Genomic DNA, 6,134 nt, shown 5'->3' on the forward strand with positions numbered 1-6,134 from the left:
GTTTAGGAGTAACAGTACACAGCACTCTTGTCTGTTCCACAAAAAATGTGGAAAAAATGTCTTTGAGAAAAATTTAGATTAAAGAAGTGAGATTAAACACTTTATTTTGTTGTTTCCCACCCTCTTATGCCCCGCATCGCGAGGAAAGAAAATGGCATCTGTGAAAAATATTTCAAATGGGTGAAGCGTTGTCACACCCCTGTGGACTGTCCATGTTGGTTTCTCCCTCTTGTGCCCATATTTGGTCGTTCCTGTTTCCTGTCTTCATTTAGTCATCATTAGTTAACCTTGTTTTACCTGTGCCTTAATTATGTTCATCGTTATCACCTGTCTTTATAAGTTGCATTCAGTTCTGTGTTTGTCGTCCGGTCTCGTCAACGTCAACATGAATGTGTATGTATGCTACCCTGCCTGTGGATTTACCTGTCTTGGAAACTACCTGTGGATTATAATAAAGATTTTATCTTGAACCGTCATCTTCGTTTGCCTATTCCTTCCACGTTACATGACAGAAGACCGGACCTACAACAGTTAACCCCACGTTTTCTTTTCATTTTCATTCAGTGTTTTATTTTCTGTTTTTCCCCTGTCATGGATCATCCTGCCTTCCGCCTCCTCCTCCTGGAGCAGGGGAATCGCTCTCTTGAGGACCACACCAAAGACTTTGTGTTTCTCGCCCCCATGACACACTACCCGGACAGCAGTCTTTGCTCGTTTTATCGAACTAGACTTAACCCCACCACATGAGCGCAGCTGTCCGGGGATGGTCCTCGAGAGAGCCTCACTGCCTATGTTGAGTGGGTGCTGGTGTCCTGCAACTCTTCGTGGACCGTGGACTCCGCGGATGATGACACCAGCCCCACTCTTGACCCAGAGCCCAGCCAAACAATTAGAAAAACAAAAGGAGTGGGTGTGGGATGGTAACAGAAAGTCAGTGTAGGAGGAGGCTTTGGTGGAGGATGGACTCCCAGGAGGACAACAAACAAAGTCCAGGGTGGTGACGATGGAGGGAGGAGACAGAGGGGACCCGGAGCAGGAGGAGCCAAGTGAGACCCAGGCCACAGCCATGATGGTAGCCCATGGTGGAGCCGACGGAGGGAGGAGCCATGGTGGAGGAAGGGCTGACGACTCCATGGGGCTGACTGACGGTGGTGGAGCAGGTGGAGGTGGAGCCCGAGGCGGAGAGCCGATGATCCTGGGCGACACCAAGGATCCGGAGGGCCAAGGCGGAGCCCAAGGGTTTTGTTTTTCTAATTTCTTGTCTTTCTAATGTCACACCCCTGTGGACTGTCTATGTTGGTTTCTCCCTCTTGTGCCCATATTTGGTCGTTCCTGTTTTCTGTCCTCGTTTAGTCATCATTAGTTAACCTTGTTTCACCTGTGCCATAATTATGTTCATCGTTATCACCTGTCTTTATAAGTTGCATTTAGTTCTGTGTTTGTCGTCCGGTCTCGTCAACGTCAACGTGAATGTGTGTGTATGCCACCCTGCCTGTGGATTTACCTGTCTTGGAAACTACCTGTGGATTATAATAAAGACTTTATCTTGAACCGTCATCTTCGTTTGCCTATTCCTTCCACGTTACGTGACAAGCGTGCACATGAGCAAATGTCCCGGATGTGACTAATAAGGATATTAGGCCGTGTCAGCGTTGAATCAACGTCAGGTGTCAGTGTTGGATAACCGTTGGATTTTGTTTAGATTTTGCAAATCGAATCAACGTTGAAATAGCAACGTCATTCCAACGTCACGTTTGTCAACATAGGTGAATTTGCCAACATTGAATCAATATTGATTTTAGTTTAGATTTTGCAAATCGAATCAACGTTGAAATAGCAACGTCATTCCAACGTCACGTTTGTCAACATAGGTGAATTTGCCAACATTGAATCAATATTGATTTTAGTTTAGATTTTGCAAATCCAATCAACGTTAAAATTTCAACGTCACTAAAGTCCTGCTTTTCAACAGTTTATTGATCAGCATTGTTTGGATGTTGGAACGTTATTTTTCTACTGATATCCCTAGTGAAAAAAAAATATGCTAAGTATACTTGCAGCCAGACTAATTGTCAGCATACTTCAAGTGTGTTACTGATTAGTTAACTTGAAGTGTGCTATTTTGGAACAACTAATTTTGTGCTAAGTATATTTTAGTTGTAATTAAATTGTAGTAAAGCATAACTGTAAGTGTATTTAGTGTACTTTTATGTGCTAAATTGGAACAACTTCAAGTATACTTAGTATACTTTAAGTAAGTATATGCTGTGTAAGCTAATTGCATGCTTGATTAGTGATATTAAAGTGTACTTTGTTTGTATTACAAGTATATTACAAATTAATTAAGGGTGTCTTCAAAATATACAAGAAACACACCATAAATATATTATTTTTGAGTAAAAATATGCAATTTTTTTCCCCAATGCTGAATGCACTCGTTGTCAGGGTCATTAAACCAGTGTGAGTGAAATTCAATTTTTGGCCATGCAATAGTGTTTACTTGGCTGTACTTGTGACATCACAAACTAGTAGCTGAACTTCCTGTCCCGTACACTGTAAATCCTAATAAGTTCAGCTTACTTAAAAAAAGTTTGGAAACAGATTGCCTTATTTTGTTAAAGCAAACTTAAAGGTAAAACTAAAGTTAATTTAATAATCAGTTTAAAGTAAAGAAAGCAAACTCTTACAGAGTAAATTATCTAATAAATATCAAGTTAGATTAATGTCATTTCTAGTTAACATACTCCAGGACATTTACTAATCTTACTTAAGATTTAATAGTAAGATTACTTTATTAATTCTATTAACTAATAGTGTTATTTTGTGTTGTGCAAACATCTTAAATGCTGTTATTCTCAACATGGATTTAATCTGCCATTTTAAGATATGGGAACTTAAAACATTTTGTGCAATCGGTTTCCACATTTTCTTTAAGTAAACTGAACGTATTTTTATTCGTTCAACCAGCATGAAATGAACTTAACACAAGTTTGAAATTCTCAACAGTTTATTTTTGTAAAAAACTTTAAGAATATCACAATAATAAAAATTAGCTTTTAAAACATCTGTGTTCTTATAATACTCTTTACAGACTTCTTGACTAAACAACACTTTGTTGTCATAACATTATCTGGACCCACTGGAACACTGTTAAACAATAGAGCATTTTCAGAATGGCATGCAAACAGAACAGCAAAAATAAAATACAGGCCTTTCAAACCCATCCATGACAATTCTTCCCTCCATGATTGCCTTTATTGCATCCACAATGAGGGCATGTCCTCTGGTAGAACTGTGAGCAGGTCTACAACTGCTTGACTGAAGTCTGCATCCACATCCTAAGTAGAGAAATAAAATAGGTACAGTGTAAATTTCTCCATTTCAATACTGGAAATGTTCTAAAAGCATACATTGACAAGGAACTTTTAATGCTTTTCATTTATAAGCAAATTGATTCATATTGATGACCAGAGTGAGTGTACAATGATCTGTGCAAACATCAAGCACAAGGAAATGTAATTAAGCTTTAAATTATGATCACCAAAGAAAGATGACGAGATTTATAGTGTTATAGTGACATTTCACAATACATGATTTCAATCAGAGCAAAAGTGTAAATTATCATTTGTGTCAACTATTACTGCATGCCTTGTCTTGGAAGTCTTGGAATATTACACACAAGTTCCATGGACTAAATGTTTTGTACATTGTTTTCAACATTATAGATTTACAGAACTTTTTTTTTTTTTTTTTTTTTTTTTACAACATGCTAAGAATGCTAAGAGCATTTTCTCTCGTGTTATGGAGTGATGGATCACACCCATCATTTACATGATTTTATCTTGAAGGGTTTGTTCACCCAAACCAAAGATTAAAATTAGCCCATGATTTACTCGCCCTCAAGGCATCCTAGGTGTGTATGACTTCATTCTTTTAGACCAATCCAATCAGAGTAACATTTAAAAAATGTCCTGGCTCTTCCACGCTTTCCATGGCAATGGGCAGGTGTTTCTGTTCAACAGTTCAAAAGGAGTGCAAGAAAGCGCATCCATCCATAATAAAATGTGCCTCACACATGAATAAAGGTCTTCTGTAGTGGATTGATGCATTTTTGTAAGAAAAATATACACATTTAAAAAGTTTTAAACACTTTTCTCTCACTTCCACTAACTGTCATACGTGCAAGCCTTTCCAGGTGGATGTTGTAGGACGTTTCTGTGCATGCGCTGGTGTAAATATGCTAGTCGAAATGTAAGTTTCGACTAGCAAAGAAAAGTTTGTTTACAGGAGCAAAGGAAGCAAAGTTTCCTTACTTTAGCAAAAGAAAACCAGTCTGCTCTTGGTTTATATTGAAATCCTCCGACATTCTTCTTTATGGATCTTTGTTTTGTACTTCTAATTCGTTACTGGTGTTTCATTTCGCTCTGTCCTGTGCTTCCATGTTTGTCACTAATCACCGGCGCATACGCACACGTACATCCTACATCAGCTGCCCGGGATGGCTTCTGCCTATGGCAGTTAGCGGAAGTGAGAGAAAAGTGTATAGCTTTAAATATGGACATTTTTCGTACAAAAACATATATTCGCTACAGAAGGCCTGTATTCACCTCTCGGAGCCGTGTGAGGCACGTTTTATTATGGATGGACGCATTTTACTGCACTTCATTAAACTGTTGAACAGAAACAGCCACCCACTGACATTATAAAGCTTGGAAGAGCCAGGATATTTTTTAATATAACTCTGATTGTATTGGTCTGAAAGAAGAAAGTCATATACAATAGGGCTGTACGATAAATTGCATGCGATTGTCATGCGCATCTTGTCAGTAAAGACGGTTATGTGATTACACAAAGCCTTAGTTCACTGACAAGCTACGCAATATCGCGTTCATACGCGCAGGTGAATCGCATTCGATTATGAACGCGATACTGCGTAGCTTGTCAGTGAACTAAGGCTCTGTGTATTAAATTCCGCTCCATCTGAATGCATGTGATAGAGATTTACTACTAATCACAGAACCATCTTCACTGTCGAGATGCACATGACAATCACATGTGATTTATCGTGCAGCCCTAATATACACCTAGGATGCCTTGAGAGTGAGTAAATCATGGGCTAATTTCCATTTTTGGGTGAACTAGGCTCTTTATTTCAAGAAGTTTATTTCAATGTGTCTAATGATGTTTGTGATCACTCAACACAATTTCACGAATTTAAAGCATTTACACCAATTTCAGTAATAAACTGTTTCACAAAAGACAAATATAGCATCTACTGCAAAACTAAAAAAAAAAAAAAATACACAGAACCTTTGACAATTTTTCATAACCAGAACTATATTCATATTGAATAAAACAAAATGATGAGAGCAGAAAATCCAGTAATACTTACGAAACACATCCTGTAAAATTCCTCTGGGTCATTCTCCAGGATTACTGAAAGGCCCTGAAGTACTGCAGTGGAAACATCAGATGACTATGAAAAAATAGAGACAGGCTAAGGATAACAATCATAAGCAAATCATGATTTAAAGATGACAACTACAGTCAACGTGATAAAGAAATACCTTTTAATTAACTTGATGTGAAATTTAAAATCCTTTTTTTCTAGAAAATGTCAAAAGTGCAGAGTCTGTGTCCAGTGCTGTAAGGTGATTCTACTCAGTTCAAATAACTGCACAATCATTTGCCAAAAAGAAGCTTTTAAACAAATCAGATGTCACTGAAACCACCAATACGGGATTTCAAAAAACTGAAGTGTGTGCCACTGGGCAACTGAACCCACACTTGCAGATCCACTAGAGTAATACTGTCATTCCATTGAATAATTCAAATCTAGTAGGCATTCCCCAAGAAGAAGAACATGTTAAACAACCCAGATGTGATTCTAACCTACAGTATTCAGCTCCAAAGTTTGATACCTTCTGCATTTGGCCACTAGGCCCACACTTGCAATTTCACTACTGTAGCTCTTTTGGATAACAGTTATACAGTAATACACTTATTCACTTGAATTAGAGTTCAATAAAAGCCACTGTGTAAAACCAGGGTTTTCTTCAGAAAAAAAAAAATAAAAAATCCATATATGAATATACGTATTTGTCAAAAGCTGATGTATTCATGTAAAAAAAAAA

At 37.9% G+C, this 6,134-nt stretch overlaps 1 long non-coding RNA gene across 1 annotated transcript; it reads right to left on the bottom strand.

The window, feature by feature from the left end:
* Positions 1–2,895: 2,895 nt before the first annotated feature.
* LOC127164922 (uncharacterized) lies at positions 2,896–5,647 on the bottom strand. The gene is made up of 3 exons (XR_007827721.1): positions 5,568–5,647; positions 5,393–5,476; positions 2,896–3,338 (listed from the first exon to the last, which is right to left on the bottom strand). It is a non-coding gene; the product is annotated as an uncharacterized LOC127164922 (long non-coding RNA).
* Between the last annotated feature and the right edge of the window lie 487 nt (positions 5,648–6,134).

This window comes from Labeo rohita, chromosome 5 (genome assembly GCF_022985175.1).
Source record: "Labeo rohita strain BAU-BD-2019 chromosome 5, IGBB_LRoh.1.0, whole genome shotgun sequence".
In the NCBI taxonomy this organism is placed as follows: domain Eukaryota; kingdom Metazoa; phylum Chordata; class Actinopteri; order Cypriniformes; family Cyprinidae; genus Labeo; species Labeo rohita.